At 46.1% G+C, this 27,847-nt stretch overlaps 1 protein-coding gene across 12 annotated transcripts in view; it reads left to right on the top strand.

Moving 5' to 3' along the window:
- DMD (dystrophin) overlaps window positions 1-27,847 on the top strand; it is a 3,641,189-nt gene that overhangs the window by 2,754,632 nt on the left and 858,710 nt on the right. The gene's annotated exons all lie outside the window — the stretch shown is intronic.

Here is a 27,847-nt window from a genome sequence, read left to right as displayed (position 1 = left end):
TTTATTTAATGTAATTTACAAAATAATGTAGATTTATGGTTTGGGAATACTGTATGCTTGATTTGTTTTTGTTTTGTTTAATTTTTTTAAATGTATTCAATTTAATTTTCTTAAAGTCAAAAAGGCAAATGTGATGCAGGCCACATATCTACAAACCAATTTCCCAACGCCGATCCAATCCGGCACTCAGCGATTTGTTGGGGAATTAGCAAAATACAGCATGTTAAATATCCCAGACTTGCAGATTTCGATTATTTTTGTGTCAGAATCAGTGAATTGAGGATTTCCAACATGTTGGATTTTGCAAATGACCCGACCCAGTAATCTACAAAACGGAGAATTGTTCCAATTCATGTAGATGTATGGACCCCATTAGTCATTGTTTGTTTGTTATTTTTTATAAATGAATACAGTAACAACTCTTATAGAAAAATACAAGGAACCAAATAATTATATAATATAGTAATACAACATAACTTCTTTAAAGATAAACAGGATAATACTGTATGTATTTGAGTGTTCTCAAAACATTCTATATTAGCAGCTAAACTCAATACATGCTGGTTTATTGTTTAGGGGGGGGTGATTTTTTCTTTTAATTAATCATTTCTGTTTGCATCCTTCAAAACTGTTTGGTGCTATTCTCAGTTGTACAAATTGTGTACAATTACAATTATTAATATCTTTTTTATGTTTTCTCAGTAGGTTAATTTTTATTGTAACTTATTTAATTTAAAAATACTGTAGGTGAATAAAAATGAATCTATTTGGTATAGAAAACCTGTCTTTAAAATGCAAGAGCTTATATACAGGGTACTTTCTCTATTTTAAAATTAAAAAAATCATTGCCTACTGTACTTTTTGAAATTATGTTGTAAAATGTTCTAATATGCTAATCATATATTATTGTGTTGGCAAGCCATTTAATTAATAACCTGATATAACAGATGCACCCCTTATAAAGTTACCGCCTGCTGGCTAAAACCTGTTTCATCGTATTTTTGCATATTACAGAAAAGAGGATTTTTGCAGTGATTACAGTTTGTGGAGAGTTTGCTGATGTATGAAACTACACCACGCAGCTTGTTTTTTCTCAGCTCACTGGCTTAGAATTAGAATCAGCTAAAGAAATTGATTAGGTACATACGTCAGTTTGCACACTGGCTTGGGAGGATGTAACTCTGACACCAGTCACTGCATTTAATGAGAACAAACATGTCATGTGTGGGCACTAATGCTTTAGAGCGAGCAGTGGGAAAGTTGCAGCAGGTCACCATACAAATCAACAAAACCTGAATACATCTGTACAAAACCCATTTAATAGACATGCCTTTCTCCTTAAATTTAACACAGTTCATCTCTATGCTTGACTTCAAACGCAACTACATGAAGAGAGGCACATTCATTATACACACATCATTGTCTGCCTCTTTTGACACTAGGGACTACTCTCTCCGCCTTTAATTCCTTGGTCTATGTGACATTGCCCTCTCCTGGCTGTTCTCCTACTGTATCTCTGTTACCACTCTTTCTCTGTCTCCTCTCATTACTCCATTCTTCCCCTGTTCCACTTCCAAATGGTGTAGCCCAGGGTTCTTTACTTAGCCTCTTTCTGTTCTCCCTTTATACTTCCTTCTTATGTGAGTTCATCTGCTTTTTTGGCCTCTGATATATCTTTATTGATGATAATCAGATCTACATCTCCTTCCCATCTTTTCTCACTCATGTCTCCAGCTGTCTGTCTATTTTCTCCTGGTTGTCTTTGCATTTTCTTTAACTTAATATGTAAGAGACCAAACTCATCATCTTCCCACACTCCCTTTCTTCCCTTTATTTCACTATCATCAATCTCACCATCTCTTCAATACCACAAGTCTGTTGTCTTAGAGTTATCTTTAACTCTGCCCATTACCTTCAAACCCCACTTACAATCCATCTCACAGTATTGTTGTTTCCACCTTCGGAATATCTTCAGGATTAGACCCATCGTCATCATGGAGGCAACAGAAACCCTAATCTAGGGTTGGATTAGCACACAGGGGGTTACATGGAAAATTTGAACAACATAGCATTCAACAAAAACTTTTATAGCTGGTATGGTGCATAAAGAAGAATAAAGCAAGAACAAACAATAATGTGCATATCATAAAACAGTCAGCATGGCACTACATAAAACTTTACATATATAACATAGCAGGGCAGGGTAGTAATTAATTAGGGGTGTGTAAGCGGTACCATTGCCCAGGGGAGAGTACTCTGTGGGCAGCATATTGCAGAAATTGCCCCCTGCATCTGGTTAGAATTGTATCCAGAATGACACTCTGCAGCCAGTATTGCTGCTTCAATACTGGCTAGAGCCTACTGCAGCCTGCACAACTGTTTGGAACGTCCTCATGATACCCTGGTCATTGCCTTGCTGCTCCGGTCATGGCGCTATCAACTACCCGTAGAGCTCAGCATTATGACAGCATTCACTCAGGAGGAGGGGGTAGTGGCAGCACTAGGCACACTCAAACCCTGTTATGGGATTTTAGCAAGAACATACAAGGTAGACAAACATGAGACATGGAGTAGGTCGGACTCTGCTCACAAGAGCGTTCAGAGGTAGATGTTGTTGCCAAAGTTGTGTGTGTGCAATAATATGTAAATGCTAGTTTTAGCCTTCCCCAGGTAGACCCACAGCCGGCTCTATCATTATGCAGCTTCAGACAGCTGCCTAGGGGCACTGGTCCCTGGAGGATGCCACTGAATCCATCCAACAAAAAACTAAAGGCTCTCTCTATATGCGGCCTCTTCCTTTTACACATCGCTGACTACTGCTGCAGGTCTAATTCGGTCCAGCCGCCTCTATCAGGCTGTCCACATACAGGCACATAGGAGGCAGATGTAGGGTTACCAAGGGGTGCCTTGCATCAGCCAAGTGTAAACCTCATGGGGCTCTATTCAATAAACAAAAAACAGGTATCCCCTGCACACGGAATGACAGCAACAAGATTTGAATACTACATGGTGGCAGATAATTCCGAGATCTCAGTTGCATATATTTGCAAAGATATGGTAAGCCTTCAGGCCAACGGCATGGCGTCTCTGATACTGGAGGTCCCTAATACTAAGTCTAAGTCTGTGGAGCGGAACCCCACAAGCCGGCAAAGGCCAGCTACCCCAGGGCAGCACACCAGTGAGAAGCTAAGGTGTTAGTGAGCATTAATAAGCTAGAAGCACAAGAGCTACTGTATACATTAAAAGGTGATACACAAGTGAAAGGTGTCATTAAAATGCTTAAAAGAGTAATATTAGTAGAAAAAATATTTGAAAGTGTTAAAAAACTGCTAAATAAAATGTTATAGTATGCTATCCCAAAGCAGCCCGGCCACATCAGTCCTGGGGGTGCCACGCCCCAAACTCATCCCTAAAACTAATAACAGCACCCCATCTGGGTAATATAATTATCTAATATAAGGCCACATGCTAACAACACACACACAATATATCTAAATTGAGAGCCAGCTTACCTGGAATTACCCCTGGGTTCTCCAAATAGCACTACAGGAATCAGTATACACTTCAAACGTTGGTCTTATTTATACCGCTCAAAACAGAAATATACTGTTTTGGGGCCACACCCCGATCTGTTCATACAATGAAAACCTTTTCTAGACAAACTGGGGCTTAAGGAAAATCTTAAAAATAGCCCCTCCTCCAACTGCCAAAACAAAAATGAAATTGCAGTGCTTACTTAAACATTAAAAAAAAAACATATTGGGGTCTATTTGACAACAAGTGGGATGGGATAGGTAATATTTTCAATCAGACGTGCCTGCAATTCCATCAGTATATCATAGTAAACCTATCCTATGTGTAAGTGCCCAGATGCTGCCCAGCTACACCCACCCAGTGGCAAGTGGAGATAGAACTGTGATTTATATGACTCTGATAGAGAACGTACCACCGTCTTCCCATTTTTGTGATCGCTATACACTACATAGACTACTTTTGTGACCACCATACACTACACAATCATTTTTGTGATCACCATTCAATACAGAGACCATTTTTAGGACTTCCATATAATACAAAGAGCATGATAATAACCACCATACAATACAGAGTAGTTTGGAGCACCCACACAATATTATCCTCTGATAGATAGATAGATAGATAGATAGATAGATAGATAGATAGATAGATAGATAGATAGATAGATAGTGACGTAGTATATATTGGAAAATATTAATGCATAAAGTGATCATTCATTCTTTCAATTTATCATAAACTTAATTGAAAGAAATCTATCAAAAAATAAATCTGGATTAGCATGTGTGCCTCATTTGTATATTGTTGTGATTATATCAACATGCGAGAAAGTGGAAAGGAGAGCAACAATAGGGTAAAACACTGAAGACTAAAGACTGAAGTATGATTGCTTGGCAGACGTGGCTGAAGAACATTGAAGACTAAAAATTGAAGAATGATTGCTTGGAAGATGTGGATAAAGAGCACGGCACAGAATCCAGGAGTCCCTCTCCAACTGTTGGACATCCGAGGTCTCCACACGTTGATCGACCTGACAGCGGTGCTGGAGCAACAATGGCGGCTACACAGAAAAAGACTACGGGGTGTCTAAATGGCAGGACCGGGAACCTCTGCAGTAGCAAAACCACAGGAGGAAGCCTGAGGGGAGCACAGCTGGAGTACATGCACAAGACAGCAACATAAAGCACTGGCAGCATTTGGACCAGAACTAATCCCTTTTAAAAGAGGAGCTTACCCTGGATCAGCTGACTGCAAAAGGAAGCCCAGACCATTGGTCACAGGGAATTGGTCTCCAACATGGCGGCTCCCAGTATAGCGGACACACAAGCATGCACTGCCTCACCTGCTTGGCTCCTCGCCTCCTGCACACCAGAGACTGTACCAGACACCACAGCCAGACCAGCCAGGCCTAACCATGATCTGCCCCTGCCCTCTGCCGCTGCAGCACCGCCAGACAGCAAAGGGGCAGAACCTGGTATCCACCAGCAGAGGTAAGACCCCGGACCCTGACAGAAATGGTGCAAAAAAGGACAGAAATGGGAGCAGAAATAAGGGATAAACATACCAGTTGGGAAAAGGGCAGCAGCAAAAAGAGCAAAATGTGAAAGGGCAGCAAGAATGGTCACCAAACAGGGCCAGAGGTATAGAGTAGCAGGGGCATGAGAGCCCATAAGAAAAAGGATTACATTGCAATGTCACAGAGAGCTTATAATGACTGCTCTATCTGTGACAAGTATCGACCTGCACACTACAGTACATTGCAAACTATTGTGTGATGAGTCCTGAAGTAGAAAAAAAAGTAATAAAACTGTCAAGCAAAGTCACTGGAAAAATAAACCCCAACACATCTTTATCTAGTAACACATCCTGAGATGGGTGCCCCGGAATCATGTAATTGTAAAAATGACAGGACACAAAGCCCCCACCCCACCGCATTTTATTGTATAATAGCTCTCCCAGTGGATACCTTTCTCCAGGGGCATTTCTACAGAGGAGGGGGCCCGTGTGCACCTCCGGGTGGGCCCCCTCCTCTGAACGGCGCTGTAGACTCTGGCATTGTGCCGGAGTCTACTGGGCATGCGCAGGTCTCCGGAAGCATGGCGCCCACCATGATCCGGAGACCAATTTGGCTACCGCGCAATGCGCAGCGGCCATTTTGGTGGCGATTTCCACTGCTAATGCTGCGCCCACCGCTGGACTCCGGTAAGGGAAGTATTTAAATGGGTGCAATGTGTGCGGTGTGGGCCTCCCCTGGACCCAGGGGCCCATGTGAACCGCACACATTGCACCCATTATAGAAACGCCAATGCCTGTCTCTTACCTGTGGATATTACCATCATCCCAGGTAACGTCCTTTCTTCTCTGGAGGAACTCTGCCCAGCACTGCAGCACAGCCATAAACTAGGCTCTCCTCTCCTCACAGGCCGCTGGCTCCTAACCCAGGCCCTTCCCCTCTTTCATCCGTGACTGATTGTCCAGGTGATGTAGGAGGGGGATATATACCAAAACTAGTGATGTGCACCGGAAATTTTTCGGGTTTTGGTTTTGGATTCGGTTCCGCGGCCTTGTTTTGGATTCGGAAGCATTTTGGCAAAACCTCCCTGAAATTTTTTTGTCGGATTCGGGTGTGTTTTGGATTCGGGTGTTTTTTTACAAAAACCCTCAAAAACAGCTTAAATCATAGAAATTGGGGGTCATTTTGATCCCATAGTATTATAAACCTCAATAACCATAATTTTCACTCATTTCCAGTCTATTCTGAACACCTCACACCTCACAATATTATTTTTAGTCCTAAAATTTGCACCGAGGTCACTGGATGACTAAGCTAAGCGACCCAAGTGGCCGACACAAACACCTGGCCCACCTAGGAGTGGCACTGCAGTGTCAGACAGGATGGCAGATTAAAAAAACTGTCCCCAAACAGCACATGATGCAAAGAAAAAAAGAGGCGCAATGAGGTAGCTGTGTGACTAAGCTAAGCGACCCAAGTGGCCTACACAAACACCTGGCCCATTTAGGAGTGGCACTGCAGTGTCAGACAGGATGGCACTTCATAAAAATAGTCCCCAAACAGCAGATGATGCAAAGAAAAAAAGAGGCGCAATGAGGTAGCTGTGTGACTAAGCTAAGCGACCCAAGTGGCCGACACAAACACCTGGCCCATCTAGGAGTGGCACTGCAGTGTCAGACAGGATGGCACTTCAAAAAAATAGTCGCCAAACAGCACATGATGCAAAGAAAAAAAGAGGCGCAATGAGGTAGCTGTGTGACTAAGCAAAGCGACCCAAGTGGCTGACACAAACACCTGGCCCATCTAGGAGTGGCACTGCAGTGTCAGACAGGATGGCACTTCAAAAATAGTCCCCAAACAGCACATGATGCAAAGAAAAATGAAAGAAAAAAGAGGTGCAAGATGGAATTGCCCTCCCACCCACCCTTATGTTGTATAAACAGGACATGCACACTTTAACAAACCCATCATTTCAGCGACAGGGTCTGCCACACAACTGTGATTGAAATGACTGGTTGGTTTAGGCCTCCACCAAAAAAGAAGCAATCAATCTCTCCTTGCACAAACTGGCTCTACAGAGGCAAGATGTCCACCTCCTCCTCATCGTCCAATTCCTCGCCCCTTTCACTGTGTACATCCCCCTCCTCACAGATTATTAATTCGTCCCCACTGGAATCCACCATCTCAGGTCCCTGTGTACTTTCTGGAGGCAATTGCTGGTGAATGTTTCCACGGAGGAATTGATTATAATTCATTTTGATGAACAACATCTTCTCCACATTTTCTGGAACTAACCTCGTACGCCGATTGCTGACAAGGAGAGCGGCTGCACTAAACACTCTTTCGGAGTACACACTGGAGGGGGGGGCAACTTAGGTAAAACAAAGGCAGTTTGTGCAAGAGCCTCCAAATTGCCTTTTTTTCCTGCCAGTATACGTACGGACTGTCTGACGTGCCTACTTGGATGTGGTCACTCATATAATCCTCCACCATTCTTTCAATGGTGACAGAATCATATGCAGTGACAGTAGACGACATGTCAGTAGTCGTTGGCAGGTCCTTCAGTCCGGACCAGATGTCAGCACTCGCTCCAGACTGCCCTGCATTACCGCCAGCGGGTGGGCTCGGAATTCTTAGCCTTTCCCTCGCAGCCCCAGTTGTGGGAGAATGTGAAGGAGGAGCTGTTGACGGGTCACGTTCCGCTTGACTTGACAATTTTCTCACCAGCAGGTCTTTGAACTTCTGCAGACTTGTGTCTGCCGGAAAGAGAGATACAACGTAGGTTTTAAATCTAGGATCGAGCACGGTGGCCAAAATGTAGTGCTCTGATTTCAACAGATTGACCACCCGTGAATCCTGGTTAAGCGAATTAAGGGCTCCATCCACAAGTCCCACATGCCTAGCGGAATCGCTCTGTTTTAGCTCCTCCTTCAATCTCTTTAGCTTCTTCTGCAAAAGCCTGATGAGGGGAATGACCTGACTCAGGCTGGCAGTGTCACGTGTGGCAAGTTCAAAGGGTTGCAGAACCTTGCACAACGTTGAAATCATTCTCCACTGCGCTTGAGTCAGGTGCATTCCCCCTCCTTTGCCTATATCGTAGGTAGCTGTATAGGCTTGAATGACCTTTTGCTGCTCCTCCATCCTCTGAAGCATATAGAGGGTTGAATTCCACCTCGTTACCACCTCTTGCTTCAGATGATGGCAGGGCAGGTTCAGGACTGTTTGCTGGTGCTCCAGTCTTCAGCATGCGGTGGCTGAATGCCGAAAGTGGCCCGCAATTCTTCGAGCCACCGACAGCATCTCTTGCACGCCCCTGTTGTTTTTTAAATATTTCTGCACCACCAAATTCAATGTATGTGCAAAACATGGGACGTGCTGGAATTTGCCCAGATGTAATGCACGCACAATATTGGTGGTGTTGTCCGATGTCACAAATCCCCAGGAGAGTCCAATTGGGGTAAGCCATTCTGCGATGATGTTCCTCAGTTTCCATAAGAGGTTGTCAGCTGTGTGCCTTTTATGGAAAGCGGTGATACAAAGCGTAGCCTGCCTAGGAACGAGTTGGCGTTTGCAAGATGCTGCTACAGGTGGTGCCGCCGCTGCTGTTCTTGCTGCGGGAGGCAATACATCTACCCAGTGGGCTGTCACAGGCATATAGTCCTGAGTCTGCCCTGGTCCACTTGTCCACATGTCCGTGGTTAAGTGGACATTGGGTACAACTGCATTTTTTAGGACACTGGTGACTCTTTTTCTGACGTCTGTGTACATTTTCGGTATCGCCTCCCTAGAGAAATGGAACCTAGATGGTATTTGGTACCGGGGACACAGTACCTCAATCAATTCTCCAGTTCCCTGTGAATTAACGGTGGATACCGGAAACACGTTTCTCACCACCCAGGCTGCCAAAGCCTGAGTTATCCGCTTTGCAGCAGGATGACTACTGTGATATTTAATCTTCCTCGCAAAGGACTGTTGGACAGTCAATTGCTTACTGGAAGTAGTACAAGTGGTCTTCTGACTTCCCCTCTGGGATGACGATCGACTCCCAGCAGCAACAACAGCAGTGCCAGCAGCAGTAGGCGTTACACTCAAGGATGCATCGGAGGAATCCCAGGCAGGAGAGGACCCGTCAGACTTGACAGTGACATGGCCTGCAGGACTATTGGCTTTCCTGTGTAAGGTGGAAATTGACACTGAGGGAGTTGGTGGTGTGGTTTGCAGGAGCTTGGTTACAAGAGGAAGGGATTTAGTGGTCAGTGGACTGCTTCCACTGTCATCCAAAGTTTTTGAACTTGTCAATTACTTCTGATGAATGCACTCTAGGTGACGTACAAGGGAGGATGTTCCTAGGTGGTTAACGTCCTTACCCCTACTTATTACAGCTTGACAAAGGCAACACACGGCTTGACACCAGTTGTCCGCATTTCTGTTGAAATAATTCCACACCGAAGAGGTGATTTTTTTTGTATTTTGACCAGGCATGTCAATGGCCATATTCATCCCAACAGGTGTCTCCCCGGGTGCCTGACTTAAACCTCACCATCAGAATCCTCCTTGTCAATTTCCTCCCCAGCGCCAGCAACACCCATATCCTCATCCTGGTGTACTTCAATAGTGACATCTTCAATTTGACTATCAGGAACTGGACTGCGGGTGCTCCTTCCAGCACTTGCAGGGGGCATGCAAATGGTGGAAGGCACCACCTCTTCCCGTCCAGTGTTGGGAAGGTCAGGCATCGCAACCGACACAATTGGACTCTCCTTGGGGAATTGTGATTTAGAAGAACGCACAGTTCTTTGCTGTGCTTTTGCCATCTTAACTCTTTTAAGTTTTCTAGCAGGAGGATGAGTGCTTCCATCCTCATGTGAAGCTGAACCACTAGCCATGAACATAGGCCAGGCCCTCAGCCGTTCCTTGCCACTCCGTGTCGTAAATGGCACATTGGCAAGTTTACGCTTCTCCTCAGACGATTTAGATTTAGATTTTTGGGTCATTTTACTGAGCTTTATTTTTTTGGATTTTACATGCTCTCTACTATGACATTGGGCATCGGCCTTTGCAGACGACGTTGATGGCATTTCATCGTCTCGGCCATGACTAGTGGCAGCAGCTTCAGCACGAGGTGGAAGTGGATCTTGATCTTTCCCTATTTTACCCTCCACATTTTTGTTCTCCATTTTTTAATGTGTGGAATTATATGCCAGTAATATATCAATAGCAATGGCCTACTACTATATATACTGCGCACAACTGAAATGCACCACAGGTATGGATGGATAGTATACTTGACAACACAGAGGTCGGTAGAGCAGTGGCCTACTGTACCGTACTGCTATATATTATATACCGGTGGTCAGCAAACTGTGCAAAACTGAAATGCACCACAGGTATGGATGGATAGTATACTTGACGACACAGAGGTAGGTAGAGCAGTGGCCTACTGTACCGTACTGCTATATATTATATACTGGTGGTCAGCAAACTGTGCAAAACTGAAATGCACCACAGGTATGGATGGATAGTATACTTTACGACACAGAGGTAGGTAGAGCAGTGGCCTTCTGTACCGTACTGCTATATATTATATACTGGTGGTCAGCAAACTGTGCAAAACTGAAATGCACCACAGGTATGGATGGATAGTATACTTGACGACACAGAGGTAGGTAGAGCAGTGGCCTTCTGTACCGTACTGTTTTATATTATATACTGGTGGTCAGCAAACTGTGCAAAACTAAAATGCACCACAGGTATGGATGGATAATATACTTGACGACACAGAGGTAGGTAGAGCAGTGGCCTACTCTACCATACTGCTATATATTATATGCTGGTGGTCAGCAAACTGTGCAAAACTGAAATGCACCACAGGTATGGATGGGATAGTATACTAGACGACACAGAGGTAGAGCAGTGGACTACTGTACCGTACTGCTATATATATAGTTATACTGGTGGTCAGCAAAATTCTGCACTGTCCTCCTACTATATACTACAATGCAGCACAGATATGGAGCGTTTTTCAGGCAGAGAATGTATAATACTGGTGGTCACTGGTCAGCAAAACTCTGCACAGTCCTCCTACTATATAATACTGCTGGTCCCCAGTCCCCACAATAAAACATTTAGCACACTGAGCACAGATATTTGCAGCACACTGAACACAGATATGGATCGTTTTTCAGGCAGAGAACGTAGATATTTGCACTTGCAGCACACTGAGCACAGATATTTGTAGCACACTGAGCACAGATATTTGCAGCACACTGAGCACAGATATTTGCAGCCCACTGAACATAGAAACTGAGAGGACGCCAGCCACGTCCTCTCACGATCATCTCCAATGCATGAGTGAAAAATGGCGGCGACGCGCGGCTCCTTATATAGAATACGAATCTCGCGGGAATCCGACCGCGGGATGATGACGTTCGGGCGCGCTCGGGTTAACCAAGCAAGGCGGGAGGATCCGAGTTGCTCGGACCCGTGCAAAAAAAGGTGAAGTTCGGGCGGGTTCGGATCCCGAGGATCCGAACACGCTCATCACTAACCGAAACCCATACACAATGTATAGTACACTAAGTGTGATTCTCAGTCTACTGAACCAATGGTACACATCTGCCCCCACCTGTAATTCCCTCACAAGGCATGCACTCCAGATAACCCTGATTCCCGATGGGGCTCTGAGAGCGAGTACCAACACACAGTAAAAGTATCATTATGGTGGCGGCAGGTGGGTGCTGAGCTCTAGGCATCCGCCTGTTTCGCCTACTGAGAAATCCACCTCTTGTGTACTAGCATATTCCTGAATGTGCAAGCCCTGAGACACCCACTCTCAGCACCTGTGCACAGCACCACCTCTGTGGAAGCAGCAATGTCTCTGGGAACGCAGCCACTCTCTCTGACACATTCTGGATCTCTTTATTTTAGCAGATTGCTCATGCATTGAGGCTTACAGTACATATGTAATCGCAGATGATTTAAAGACATAGATATCTTATCTTCATCTTCACTTTAGCTGCTTGGATGCCACTGGGCAACAGTGACCTGCTGGGAGGTAAATGGTTGGGGAGGCACTGGCTAGTACAGTATCACAGCCAGATTTACACACCCATATAAGAACCTGGGGGTTCATGTGGGCATTATACAGAGGCTGCGGTGGAACTACTGGTGGTGCATTGCACCAGAGCCAGAGGTAAAGAAGTAGCCTGAATTGACTGAAATACTAAAAATGAGTCAAACTGACTCATTAGAGTATGCTGAGCTGCAGCTGGTGACCAAAGCATGGGCAGAGAAAAAATAGGAAGGGGTGGTCTGTCCCACAGGTTTCCTTCCATCTCCTCTCCTCCTTACCATCACCTCCTGTCTGACATTGCCAGGGTCCAATGTCACGATGTAGTGACCAGTCCTCCCACGAAAATCAGAAAAGATGCAGTTAGGCCTGCCACTTTAAGTCTACTCCGTCACTTTTCCATTAGACCTGGCCTTTGCCCCCATGCTGTGTCAGCCAAGTCACGGGTGAGATTTGTTCTTTACACACACCATGGATTTCTCTCTCTCCCCTCAATTTCTATCTCTCTACTACATTTCCTCTCCTCCATCTCTCTTTCTCCTGCTCTTCTCTCTTTCTCTGCCCCCCCCCTCTATCCGCTTTTCTCTCTCTCTCTCTCTCTCTCTCTCTCTCTCTCTCTCTCTCTCTCTCTCTCTCTCTCTCCCTCCTCTATCTCTCTTCCTTTTCTCTTTCCTCCCCTCTCTCTCTCTGTCCTCCTTGTCTCATTATTCCCCCCTTCTCTCCCCCTTCTCACTCCTTGTTTTCTCTCCTTCTCTCTCTCTCTCCTCCTCTTTCCCCTCCCACTCTCTCTTGCCTACTTTTTTCTCTCTCCTCTCTCCTCCTTCTCTCTCATCCTTTCTCCTCTCTTTCCTCCTTCTGTCTCTCTCCTTCTTCTCTCTCCTTTCTACCCCTTCTCTCCCTCCTTCTTCTCTCTCTCCTCTCTCCTTCTTTTCTCTCTCCTCTCCTCTTCCTCTCTCTCTCTCTCTCTCTCTCTCTCCTCCTTTCTCATTCTCTCATATCTCCCTTATCCCTCTCTCTCCTCCTTCTCTCTCCCACTCTCTCCTCTCATCCTTCCAAAGCATAGTTTTGCATGTGGGCCAACCACTCAAAAGTTCCAACATTGTACAAAGGTGCAGCAGTATAGTATATACAGGATGCGGTCAGGAGACCGGCGGTCACTATACTGATGCAGAGATCTCGACCAACAGGGATTATTCCCACTCGTCGGTGTCCATGATACCGAGCCCACTGCGTAGCAAGGGTCTTCATTGTGCTCACCCCCCACACACACACACACACACACCCCCCGCTGGCCATCTAAAAGTCAAGATCCCACTGTAAGAATGGTGAACCGCGATCACACAAACCCAACCCTTATATACTGCTGGAAATTTGGTGTGTCTTGATCAGAGATGTGCGAACAAGGTAGGCAGGTGAGGCAGTTCCTTACCTGTCAATCTCCAGTATACTCCAAAGTTTTAACTATAAAAATGACAACAATAATACAAAGAAGATATTTTTCTCTTACGTCCTAGAGGATGCTGGGGACTCCGTAAGGACCATGGGGTATAGACGGGCTCCGCAGGAGATAGGGCACCTAAAAAGAACTTTGACTATGGGTGTGCACTGGCTCCTCCCTCTATGCCCCTCCTCCAGACCTCAGTTCGATCTTGTGCCCAGAGGAGAATGGGTGCACTGCAGAGAGCTCTCCAGAGTTTTCTGTGGAAAAAGAATCTTGTTAGGTTTTTTATTTTCAGGGAGTCCTGTTGGCAACAGGCTCCCTGCATCGTGGGACCGAGGAGAGAGAAGCAGAGCTGGCTTGTTAAGTTGGGCACTGCTTCTAAGGCTACTGGACACCATTAGCTCCAGAGGGAGTCGGAACACAGGTCTCACCTGGGGTTCGTCCCGGAGCCGTGCCGCCGTCCTCCTCACAGATGCCGAAGATAGACGCCGGGTGAGTATGAGAAGGCAAAGAAGACATCAGGCGGCAGAAGACATCAGATCATCATGAGGTAAGCACGCAGCGGTAAGCTGCGCGCCATTGCTCCCAGTCACACACACACAAGCAGGCACTGAAGGGTGCAGGGCGCAGGGGGGGGCGCCCTGGGCAGCAATATTCCTCATATTTGGCATTGATAAGCATGGATTAGGCTGTGGCACAGTAAATCCGGTAACCCCCGCCATTTTTCTATAGAAAGTTGATGGGACCGAAGCCCGCCGTCGGGTGGGCGGGGCTTGATCCTCAGCACTAACCAGCGCCATTTTCTCCACAGAGACTGCATGAGGAAACGCTGGCTCCCTGTTCTCTCCCCTGCTGAGCTTCACAGGCTGGAAAAGAGAGGAGGGGGGCACTTTGGCGACGCAGTGAGTGGAGATTACAATTATATACATATAACAGCGCTATCTGATCATATATTCCAGTGTTTTTAAGCACTGGGTGTGTGCTGGCATACTCTCTCTCTCTGTCTCTCCTAAGGGCCTGGTTCGGGTTTTGTCCCCTTATAGGCAACTCCCTGTGTGTGGGGGGTGTCGGTACGTGTGTGTCGACATGTCTGAGGCGGAAGGCTTCTCCAAGGAGGAGGTGGAGCAAATGAGTGGTGTGTCCCCGTCGGTTGTGCCGACTCCAGATTGGATGGACATGTGGCATACGTTGCATGCAAGTGTGGCATCTTTACATAAAAGGCTTGATAAGGCTGGTTTAGGGGGGACATCAGGCGGTCAATCCTCAGATTGGACCGACTCACAGGGCCTGTCGGGGTCTCAAAAGCGTCCCTTAACACAAGACACTACTACCGACACGGATTCTGATTCCAGTGTCGACTATGACGAAGTAAAATTGCACCCTAGGGTGACTAAATCCATTCAGTGTATGATTGTGGCAATAAGGGATGTGTTGCATATTGTGGACGAACCCTCGGTCCCCGACACAAGGGTACACATGTTTAAGGAATAGAAACAGATTATTAATCTTCCCACATCTCATGAATTAAATGAGTTCTTTGGAAAAGCTTGGGAGACTCCGGTTAAGAGACCGCGGATCCCCAAAAGAATTTTTATGGCATACCCTTTCCCTAAGCAGGACAGGGAGATTTGGGAATCACCCCCCACTGTGGACAAGGCCCTGACGCGCTTGTCCAAGAAAGTGGTGCTACCGTCTCCTGACACAGCGGCCCTTAAGGACCCTGCAGATCGCAGGCAAGAAACTAACTTAAAGGGTATTTATTCTCATACGGGTGCTGTGTTAAGACCGACGATTGCTAGAGATGAGCGGGTTCGGTTTCTCTGAATCCGAACCCGCCAGAACTTCATGTTTTTTTTCACGGGTCCGAGCGACTCGGATCTTCCCGCCTTGCTCGGTTAACCCGAGCGCGCCCGAACGTCATCATAACGCTGTCGGATTCTCGCGAGGCTCGGATTCTATCGCGAGACTCGGATTCTATATAAGGAGCCGCGCGTCGCCGCCATTTTCACACGTGCATTGAGATTGATAGGGAGAGGACGTGGCTGGCGTCCTCTCCATTTAGAATAGATTAGAGAGACACTTGATTTACTAATTTTGGGGAGCATTAGGAGTACTCAGTACAGTGCAGAGTTTTGCTGATAGTGACCACACCAGTTTTATTTATAATCCGTTCTCTGCCTGAAAAAAGCGATACACAGCACACAGTGACTCAGTCACATACCATATCTGTGTGCACTGCTCAGGCTCAGGCCAGTGTGCTGCATCATCTATATATATTATATATCTGTCTGACTGCTCAGCTCACACAGCTTATAATTGTGGGGGAGACTGGGGAGCACTACTGCAGTGCCAGTTATAGGTTATAGCAGGAGCCAGGAGTACATAATATTATATTAAAATTAAACAGTGCACACTTTTGCTGCAGGAGTGCCACTGCCAGTGTGACTAGTGACCAGTGACCTGACCACCAGTATATATAATATTAGTAGTATACTATCTCTTTATCAACCAGTCTATATTAGCAGCAGACACAGTACAGTGCGGTAGTTCACGGCTGTGGCTACCTCTGTGTCGGCACTCGGCAGCCCGTCCATAATTGTATATACCACCTAACCGTGGTTTTTTTTTCTTTCTTTATACATACATACTAGTTACGAGTATACTATCTCTTTATCAACCAGTCTATATTAGCAGCAGACACAGTACAGTGCGGTAGTTCACGGCTGTGGCTACCTCTGTGTCGGCACTCGGCAGCCCGTCCATAATTGTATATACCACCTAACCGTGGTTTTTTTTTCTTTCTTTATACATACATACTAGTTACGAGTATACTATCTCTTTATCAACCAGTCTATATATTAGCAGCAGACACAGTACAGTGCGGTAGTTCACGGCTGTGGCTACCTCTGTGTCGGCACTCGGCAGCCCGTCCATAATTGTATATACCACCTAACCGTGGTTTTTTTTTCTTTCTTTATACATACATACTAGTTACGAGTATACTATCTCTTTATCAACCAGTCTATATATTAGCAGCAGACACAGTACAGTGCGGTAGTTCACGGCTGTGGCTACCTCTGTGTCGGCACTCGGCAGCCCGTCCATAATTGTATATACCACCTAACCGTGGTTTTTTTTTCTTTCTTTATACATACATACTAGTTACGAGTATACTATCTCTTTATCAACCAGTCTATATATTAGCAGCAGACACAGTACAGTGCGGTAGTTCACGGCTGTGGCTACCTCTGTGTCGGCACTCGGCAGCCCGTCCATAATTGTATATACCACCTAACCGTGGTTTTTTTTTCTTTCTTTATACATACATACTAGTTACGAGTATACTATCTCTTTATCAACCAGTCTATATATTAGCAGCAGACACAGTACAGTGCGGTAGTTCACGGCTGTGGCTACCTCTGTGTCGGCACTCGGCAGCCCGTCCATAATTGTATACTAGTATCCAATCCATCCATCTCCATTGTTTACCTGAGGTGCCTTTTAGTTGTGCCTATTAAAATATGGAGAACAAAAATGTTGAGGTTCCAAAATTAGGGAAAGATCAAGATCCACTTCCACCTCGTGCTGAAGCTGCTGCCACTAGTCATGGCCGAGACGATGAAATGCCAGCAACGTCGTCTGCCAAGGCCGATGCCCAATGTCATAGTACAGAGCATGTCAAATCCAAAACACCAAATATCAGTAAAAAAAGGACTCCAAAACCTAAAATAAAATTGTCGGAGGAGAAGCGTAAACTTGCCAATATGCCATTTACCACACGGAGTGGCAAGGAACGGCTGAGGCCCTGGCCTATGTTCATGGCTAGTGGTTCAGCTTCACATGAGGATGGAAGCACTCAGCCTCTCGCTAGAAAAATGAAAAGACTCAAGCTGGCAAAAGCAGCACAGCAAAGAACTGTGCATTCTTCGAAATCCCAAATCCACAAGGAGAGTCCAATTGTGTCGGTTGCGATGCCTGACCTTCCCAACACTGGACGTGAAGAGCATGCGCCTTCCACCATTTGCACGCCCCCTGCAAGTGCTGGAAGGAGCACCCACAGTCCAGTTCCTGATAGTCAGATTGAAGATGTCAGTGTTGAAGTACACCAGGATGAGGAGGATATGGGTGTTGCTGGCGCTGGGGAGGAAATTGACCAGGAGGATTCTGATGGTGAGGTGGTTTGTTTAAGTCAGGCACCCGGGGAGACACCTGTTGTCCGTGGGAGGAATATGGCCGTTGACATGCCAGGTGAAAATACCAAAAAAATCAGCTCTTCGGTGTGGAGGTATTTCACCAGAAATGCGGACAACAGGTGTCAAGCCGTGTGTTCCCTTTGTCAAGCTGTAATAAGTAGGGGTAAGGACGTTAACCACCTCGGAACATCCTCCCTTATACGTCACCTGCAGCGCATTCATAATAAGTCAGTGACAAGTTCAAAAACTTTGGGTGACAGCGGAAGCAGTCCACTGACCAGTAAATCCCTTCCTCTTGTAACCAAGCTCACGCAAACCACCCCACCAACTCCCTCAGTGTCAATTTCCTCCTTCCCCAGGAATGCCAATAGTCCTGCAGGCCATGTCACTGGCAATTCTGACGAGTCCTCTCCTGCCTGGGATTCCTCCGATGCATCCTTGCGTGTAACGCCTACTGCTGCTGGCGCTGCTGTTGTTGCCGCTGGGAGTCGATGGTCATCCCAGAGGGGAAGTCGTAAGCCCACTTGTACTACTTCCAGTAAGCAATTGACTGTTCAACAGTCCTTTGCGAGGAAGATGAAATATCACAGCAGTCATCCTACTGCAAAGCGGATAACTGAGTCCTTGACAACTATGTTGGTGTTAGACGTGCGTCCGGTATCCGCCGTTAGTTCACAGGGAACTAGACAATTTATTGAGGCAGTGTGCCCCCGTTACCAAATACCATCTAGGTTCCACTTCTCTAGGCAGGCGATACCGAGAATGTACACGGACGTCAGAAAAAGACTCACCAGTGTCCTAAAAAATGCAGTTGTACCCAATGTCCACTTAACCACGGACATGTGGACAAGTGGAGCAGGGCAGGGTCAGGACTATATGACTGTGACAGCCCACTGGGTAGATGTATGGACTCCCGCCGCAAGAACAGCAGCGGCGGCACCAGTAGCAGCATCTCGCAAACGCCAACTCTTTCCTAGGCAGGCTACGCTTTGTATCACCGCTTTCCAGAATACGCACACAGCTGAAAACCTCTTACGGCAACTGAGGAAGATCATCGCGGAATGGCTTACCCCAATTGGACTCTCCTGTGGATTTGTGGCATCGGACAACGCCAGCAATATTGTGTGTGCATTAAATATGGGCAAATTCCAGCACGTCCCATGTTTTGCACATACCTTGAATTTGGTGGTGCAGAATTTTTTAAAAAACGACAGGGGCGTGCAAGAGATGCTGTCGGTGGCCAGAAAAATTGCGGGACACTTTCGGCGTACAGGCACCACGTACAGAAGACTGGAGCACCACCAAAAACTACTGAACCTGCCCTGCCATCATCTGAAGCAAGAAGTGGTAACGAGGTGGAATTCAACCCTCTATATGCTTCAGAGGTTGGAGGAGCAGCAAAAGGCCATTCAAGCCTATACAATTGAGCACGATACAGTAGGTGGAATGCACCTGTCTCAAGTGCAGTGGAGAATGATTTCAACGTTGTGCAAGGTTCTGATGCCCTTTGAACTTGCCACACGTGAAGTCAGTTCAGACACTGCCAGCCTGAGTCAGGTCATTCCCCTCATCAGGCTTTTGCAGAAGAAGCTGGAGGCATTGAAGAAGGAGCTAAAAGGGAGCGATTCCGCTAGGCATGTGGGACTTGTGGATGCAGCCCTTAATTCGCTTAACAAGGATTCACGGGTGGTCAATCTGTTGAAATCAGAGCACTACATTTTGGCCACCGTGCTCGATCCTAGATTTAAAGCCTACCTTGGATCTCTCTTTCCGGCAGACACAGGTCTGCTGGGGTTGAAAGACCTGCTGGTGACAAAATTGTCAAGTCAAGCGGAACGCGACCTGTCAACATCTCCTCCTTCACATTCTCCCGCAACTGGGGGTGCGAGGAAAAGGCTCAGAATTCCGAGCCCACCCGCTGGCGGTGATGCAGGGCAGTCTGGAGCGACTGCTGATGCTGACATCTGGTCCGGACTGAAGGACCTGACAACGATTACGGACATGTCGTCTACTGTCACTGCATATGATTCTCTCAACATTGATAGAATGGTGGAGGATTATATGAGTGACCGCATCCAAGTAGGCACGTCACACAGTCCGTACTTATACTGGCAGGAAAAAGAGGCAATTTGGAGGCCCTTGCACAAACTGGCTTTATTCTACCTAAGTTGCCCTCCCACAAGTGTGTACTCCGAAAGAGTGTTTAGTGCCGCCGCTCACCTTGTCAGCAATCGGCGTACGAGGTTACATCCAGAAAATGTGGAGAAGATGATGTTCATTAAAATGAATTATAATCAATTCCTCCGCGGAGACATTGACCAGCAGCAATTGCCTCCACAAAGTACACAGGGAGCTGAGATGGTGGATTCCAGTGGGGACGAATTGATAATCTGTGAGGAGGGGGATGTACACGGTGATATATCGGAGGGTGAAGATGAGGTGGACATCTTGCCTCTGTAGAGCCAGTTTGTGCAAGGAGAGATTAATTGCTTCTTTTTTTGGGGGGGTCCAAACCAACCCGTCATATCAGTCACAGTCGTGTGGCAGACCCTGTCACTGAAATGATGGGTTGGTTAAAGTGTGCATGTCCTGTTTTGTTTATACAACATAAGGGTGGGTGGGAGGGCCCAAGGACAATTCCATCTTGCACCTCTTTTTTCTTTTCTTTTTCTTTGCATCATGTGCTGATTGGGGAGGGTTTTTTGGAAGGGACATCCTGCGTGACACTGCAGTGCCACTCCTAGATGGGCCCGGTGTTTGTGTCGGCCACTAGGGTCGCTAATCTTACTCACACAGTCAGCTACCTCATTGCGCCTCTTTTTTTCTTTGCGTCATGTGCTGTTTGGGGAGGGTTTTTTGGAAGGGACATCCTGCGTGACACTGCAGTGCCACTCCTAGATGGGCCCGGTGTTTGTGTCGGCCACTAGGGTCGCTAATCTTACTCACACAGCTACCTCATTGCGCCTCTTTTTTTCTTTGCGTCATGTGCTGTTTGGGGAGGGTTTTTTGGAAGGGACATCCTGCGTGACACTGCAGTGCCACTCCTAGATGGGCCCGGTGTTTGTGTCGGCCACTAGGGTCGCTTATCTTACTCACACAGCGACCTCGGTGCAAATTTTAGGACTAAAAATAATATTGTGAGGTGTGAGGTATTCAGAATAGACTGAAAATGAGTGTAAATTATGGTTTTTGAGGTTAATAATACTTTGGGATCAAAATGACCCCCAAATTCTATGATTTAAGCTGTTTTTTAGTGTTTTTTGAAAAAAACACCCGAATCCAAAACACACCCGAATCCGACAAAAAAAATTCGGTGAGGTTTTGCCAAAACGCGTTCGAACCCAAAACACGGCCGTGGAACCGAACCCAAAACCAAAACACAAAACCCGAAAAATTTCAGGCGCTCATCTCTAACGATTGCGTCGGCATGGGTGTGTAGCGCAATTGCAGCTTGGACAGATGAGCTGACAGATCAATTTGATACTATGGATAAGGATACTATATTCCTAACTCTAGCCCATATAAAAGATGCAGTCTTATTTATGAGGGATGCTCAAAGGGACATTGGATTGCTAGCTTCTAGGGCCAATGCCATGTCTATCTCAGCGAGAAGATCCTTATGGACTCGCCAATGGACGGGTGATGCGGATTTCAAAAAACATATGGAAGTACTACCCTATAAGGGTGATGTATTGTTTGGGGATGGGCTGACGGACCTGGTTTCCACAGCTACAGCAGGTAAATCAAATTTTTTACCATATATTCCCCAACAGCAAAAGAAAGCAACACCCTATCAGATGCAGTACTTTCGGTCGCACAAGTCCAAAAGAGGTCGGGGATCCTCTTTCCTCGCCAGAGGTAAGGGCAGAGGCAAGAGAGCACCTGCTTCGGCAGGTGCCCAGGAACAAAAGTCCTCCCCGGCTGCTCCAAAACCCACAGCATGACGCTGGGACTCCCCTGAGGGAGTCCGTACCGGTGGGGGCACGTCTTCGACTTTTCAGTCAGGCCTGGGTCAGTTCGGACCTGAATCCCTGGGTGTTGGAAATAGTTTCCCAGGGTTACAAATTGGAATTCGAGGAGGTGCCCCGCGCCGATTTTTCAAATCGGCCCTACCAGCTTCCACATCGGAAAGGGATGTAGTGTTAGCTGCAATTCAAACGCTGTGTATACAGCAAGTAAAAATTAAGGTTCCCCTGCACCATCAGGGAAGAGGTTACTATTCAACCCTATTTGTGGTCCCGAAACCGGACGGTACGGTCAGACCGATTTTGAATCTGAAATCCCTAAACCTGTACATAAAAAGATTCAAATTCAAAATGGAATCTCTCAGAGCAATAATAGCCAACATGGAGGAGGGGGAGTTTATGGTGTCTCTGGACATAAAGGATGCATACCTTCATGTCCCCATATATGCCCCCCATCAGGAATACCTGAGATTCTCTGTACAGGATTGTCATTACCAATTTCAGATGTTGCCGTTTGGACTTTCCACGGCCCCGAGGATTTTCACCAAGATAATGGCGGAAATGATGGTGGTCCTGCGCAAGCATGGAGTCACAATTATCCCATACTTGGATGATCTCCTGATAAAAGTGATATCAAGAGAGAAATTGCTGAGCAGGGTGGTGCTCTCTCTGAGAGTGCTCCAGCAACACGGTTGGATTCTAAATCTACCGAAGTCACAGTTGATTCCGACAACTCGACTACCATTCCTAGGTATGCTACTGGATACGGAACAAATGAAGGTCTTCCTCCCAATAGAGAGAGCCCAAGACATCCAGAACATGGTCAGAGACCTGCTAAAACCGAAAAGGGTGTCAGTTCACCAATGCACTCGAGTTCTGGGGAAAATGGTGGCAGCTTACGAGGCCATTCCCTTCAGAAGGTTCCATGCAAGGACTTTTCAATGGGACCTTCTAGACAAGTGGTCCGGGTCCCATCTGCATTTACATCGGAAAATAACTCTGTCCCCAGGAACCAGAGTGTCCCTCCTGTGGTGGTTGCAAAGTGCTCACCTGCTGGAGGGTCGCCGGTTCGGGATTCAGGACTGGATCCTGGTTACCACAGACGCGAGCCTCCGAGGATGGGGAGTGGTCACACAGGGAAAGACTTTTCAGGGTCTTTGGTCAGACCAGGAGTCCTGTCTACACATCAATATGTTGGAACTCAGGGCCAGTTACAAAGGCCTTCGACAAGCGGAGAGTTTTCTTCTAAACCTTCCGGTTCTGATTCAATCAGACAATGTCACAGCAGTGGCTCATGTGAACCGCCAAGGCGGGACAAGAAGCAGAGTCGCGATGGCGGAAGCCACAAGGATCCTTCACTGGGCGAAAAATCATGTTAGCGCTCTGTCGGCTGTCTTCATTCCGGGAGTGGACAACTGGGAAGCAGACTTCCTCAGCAGACACGATCTCCATCCAGGAGAGTGGGGACTTCATCAAGAAGTCTTTGCAGACGTAACACGTCTTTGGGGAACTCCTCAAATAGACACGATGGCGTCACGCCTCAACAAAAAACTTCGGAGGTATTGCGCCAGGTTTTGGGACCCTCAGGCAGTAGCAGTAGACGCACTGGTAACACTGTGGGTGTTCGAATCGGTCTACGTGTTCCCTCCTCTTCCTCTCATCACGAAGGTGTTGAGGATCATAAGACGAAGAAGAGTACAGACGATACTCGTTGTCCCAGACTGGCCTCGAAGGGCTTGGTACTCGGAACTACAAGAGATGCTTACAGGAGACCCCTGGCCTCTTCCTCTGAGGGAAGACCTGTTGCAGCAGGGGCCCTGTGTATTTCAAGACTTACCGCGGTTACGTTTGACGGCATGGCGATTGAACGCCGAATCCTAGCAAAAAAGGGGATTCTGGAAGAGGTCATCCCTACTTTAATAAAGGCTAGGTAGGAGGTGACGATAAAACATTATCACCGTATCTGGCGAAAGTATGCGTCTTGGTGTGAGACCAAGAATGCACCTACGGAAGATTTTCATTTGGGTCGTCTTCTCCACTTCCTACAGACAGGAGTGGATATGGGCCTGAAATTAGGCTCGGTTAAGGTACAGATTTCGGCCCTCTCGATTTTCTTTCAGAAGGAATTGGCTTCTCTTCCAGAAGTCCAGACATTTGTAAAGGGAGTGCTGCACATCCATCCCCCTTTTTTGCCTCCAGTGGCACCATGGGACCTGAACGTGGTGTTGCAGTTCCTAAAATCACCCTTATTTGAACCGCTTAACAAGGTTGAGTTGAAATTTCTTACCTGGAAGGTGGTAATGTTGTTGGCCATAGCATCAGCAAGGCGAGTGTCAGAATTGGCGGCTCTATCACACAAGAGCCCCTACTTGATTTTTCAGGTGGATCGAGCTGAATTGAGGACACGTCCGCAAATTTTGCCTAAAGTGGTTTCGTCGTTCCATATGAATCAACCTATAGTGGTGCCTGTGGCTACCGGTGACCTGGAGGATTCCAGATCCCTGGACGTAGTCATGGCCTTAAAAATTTATGTAGCCAGGACGGCTAGAATTAGGAAAACAGAGGCTCTGTTTGTCTGTAATGCGGCCAATAAGATTGGCGCTCCTGCTTCAAAGCAGACTATTGCTCGCTGGATCTGTAATACGATTCAGCAGGCTCACTCTACGGCTGGATTGCCGATACCAAATTCGGTTAAGGCCCATTCCACTAGGAAGGTGGGCTCTTCTTGGGCGGCTGCCCGAGGCGTCTCGGCTTTACAACTTTGCCGAGCGGCGACTTGGTCGGGGTCAAACACTTTTGCTAAATTCTACAAGTTTGATACCCTGGCTGATGAGGACCTAGCGTTTGCTCAGTCGGTGCTGCAGAGTCATCCGCACTCTCCCGCCCGATTGGATACTTTGGTATAAACCCCATGGTCCTTACGGAGTCCCCAGCATCCTCTAGGACGTAAGAGAAAATAAGATTTTAAACCTACCGGTAAATCTATTTCTTCTAGTCCGTAGAGGATGCTGGGTGCCTGTCCCAGTGCGGAAACTCTGCAAGACTTGTATATAGTTGTTGCTTACATAAGGGTTATATTACAGTTGACATCGGTCTTGGACCGTTACTGTTGTTTTGTTCATACTGTTAACTGGTTATGTATGTTCCAGGTTACATGGTATGATTGGTGTGGGCTGGTATGAATCTTGCCCTTGGATTGCTAAATCCTGCCTTGTATTGTCCATCTTCTCTGGCACAGTTCTCTAGCTGAGGTCTGGAGGAGGGGCATAGAGGGAGGAGCCAGTGCACACCCATAGTCAAAGTTCTTTTTAGGTGCCCTATCTCCTGCAGAGCCCGTCTATACCCCATGGTCTTTACGGAGTCCCCAGCATCCTTTACGGACTAGGAGAAATAGATTTACCGGTAGGTTTAAAATCTTATTATTATATCTTCTTTGTATTTTTCATTTAATTTTTATTGTCAAAACTCTGGAGTATACTGCCTCACCTGACATCACTACTGGGCACCAATAAGATGTAGTAAAAGTGTTCTGTGGGCATGTCATTGGTGTGTTGGAAGAATTGCATGCTATTCAGAGGGGAGTGTAGGCAGAGATCTATCAGCTTTCATTATGTTCTTCTGCATCAATGAATGGCTGGCGCAAATCCATGCTGATGATGATGATGCCTGACTTCTCAATTGGATGAATGGCAGAGGTGGTGCTGTCACATTGACGCAGCTGAGTCTGAATAAAGGCAAAAATCCTCGTTTATTTCCAAAATGTGTAAGCTTGCAACTCTGGAAAAGACCCTATGTGTGGTGATGCAGATTTATCAATATAACTTTAAAAAGATCATTTATTTTATGATATAAATTGTACTAGATGATTTGTTTAACAAACAGTTAAACACTAAAATGTGCATGTTTAGCAGAGAACAGACAACACTGAAAACTATTTAAAAAACAGAAAAGTATTTTTTATCGATGGAGACTGCTGTATATCAAGTACAACAATAATAGAGAAGGGTTGTCTCTTTGCACATAGGAGAAAACATCTGCTACTACTGTATATTAACAGAGGGTTGTCTACTATTCATTCCCACAGTGAATCAGAATATAATTGTTCCAGACAACTACTTAGTATGCTTTGAAGTCTATATAATAACTTTTTTTTAGTTTTATCTGAACGCTAGCTGTCTGCATCAAAGTCTACAATCAATATGAATTAAGCTGTCCCACTTCTATTTATAAGTCCTTTATTAAATTCTGTTGGTCTCTCATGAATCGTACAAGCTAAATTAGGTAGAATTTCAATTTCCTTTTACATCAACGAAACATCAGGCTAGAATATTAAACCTAAAATATAAGTTTTGACACACAGAACTTTGATAAGCCAACAATAATTATTGTGTGAATTTCTTTACGGACATTCCTCATTTGAGATTTTGTTAATGTTTCTGTAGCAAGTGATCCACCCAAGGTCGTAGCTACCATGGGTGCAGGGAGTGCAGCTGCTATTGGGCCCAGAGATGAGAAGGGCCCACCTTTCCTGCCAAAGTTGCATATGTTATATAATTTTTTCACTATTGGTATAATGTGCATTATAATGCACTGTAATGGGGCATAATATGAACTGGGGTTCTGTAACTGGCATACTATGAACTGGGGATACTGTATGTCATAATGTAAATTAATGTGTTGCATAATATGTACTGGCTGCCCTACAATGTGATATAATGTGAACTAGTGCACTTCTATGTGTCACTGACCTAGGTTGGGGATGTTGTGAACTCGTGGGTTCTCCCGATGGTAGGGGAGAGGAACCACAGTTGGGTCGGAACAGGGGCCCTCATTCCGAGTTGATCGGTCGCAAGGCGAATTTAGCAGAGTTACACACGCTAAGCCTACGCCTACTGGGAGTGTATCTTAGCTTCTTAAAATTGCGACCGATGTAATCGCAATATTGCGATTACAAACTACTTTGCAGTTTCTGAGTAACTTCAACCTTACTCTGCCTGTGCGATCAGTTCAGTGCTTGTCGTTCCTGGTTTGACGTCACAAACACACCCAGCGTTCGCTCAGACACTCCCCCGTTTCTCCAGCCACTCCTGCGTTTTTTCCGGAAACGGTAGCGTTTTCATCCACACGCCCATAAAACGCCGTGTTTCCGCCCAGTAACACCCATTTCCTGTCAATCACATTACGATCGCCGGAGCGATGAAAAAGCCGTGAGTAAAAATACTATCTTCATTGTTAAATTACTTGGCGCAGTCGCAGTGCGAATATTGCGCATGCGTACTAAGCGGATTTTCATTGCGATGCGATGAAAAATACCGAGCGAACGACTCGGAATGAGGGCCAGGGATGGCTTGATATAGGTCTTCCTCATACAGGACTCTGACAGTAAAGCTTGGTGAAAATATTAAAGAACTTTATTGCAGGAAGGGAGAAACACAATGTCACATAGCAGAGAAGGAACGTATGGAGGAAATGTCCAGGCCTATAGGAGAACTTGTGAGCAATGTTAAAGATTCCAGGAAAAGAAGTACTTGTGAGTGTTGGTACAAGATAATGGTGACTGAAGAACTTGTGAGTGATGGTTTTAAAGATACTGATGATTTGAAGAACTGGTGAACGGTGGTTAAAGACTCTGATGATTTGAAACACTTGTGAGCGATGGTTGCTGATGATTTGTATGACTTGAGAACGGTGACTAAAGATACTGATGATTTATAGAACTTGTGAGCGGTGGTTGAAGACACTGGTGATTTGTATGACTTGAGAGTGGTGATTATAGACACTGTAGAACAGGGCTGGCCAAACCAGTCCTCGAGATCTACCAACAGTTCACATTTTCCAGACCACCTAGCTGGTGCACAGGTGTAGTCATTACTAATTAAGATGTGCTGCATTCATTCCTAACTGACAATTCTACAGATCTCCAGGAGGCCTGGAAAACATGAACTGTTGGTAGATCTCGAGGACCGGTTTGGCCAGCCCTGCTGTAGAACTTTGAGAACGGTGGTTAAAGACACTGATGACTTGTAGAATTTGAGAACGGTGTTTAAAGACACAGATGACTTGTAGAACTTGAGAGCGGTGTTTAAAGACACAGATGACTTGTAGAACTTGAGAGCGGTGTTTAAAGACACA

This window comes from Pseudophryne corroboree, chromosome 2, assembly GCF_028390025.1.
Source record: "Pseudophryne corroboree isolate aPseCor3 chromosome 2, aPseCor3.hap2, whole genome shotgun sequence".
Taxonomy (NCBI): Eukaryota; Metazoa; Chordata; class Amphibia; order Anura; family Myobatrachidae; genus Pseudophryne; species Pseudophryne corroboree.
This window is presented reverse-complemented; position numbering and strand designations above follow the sequence as displayed.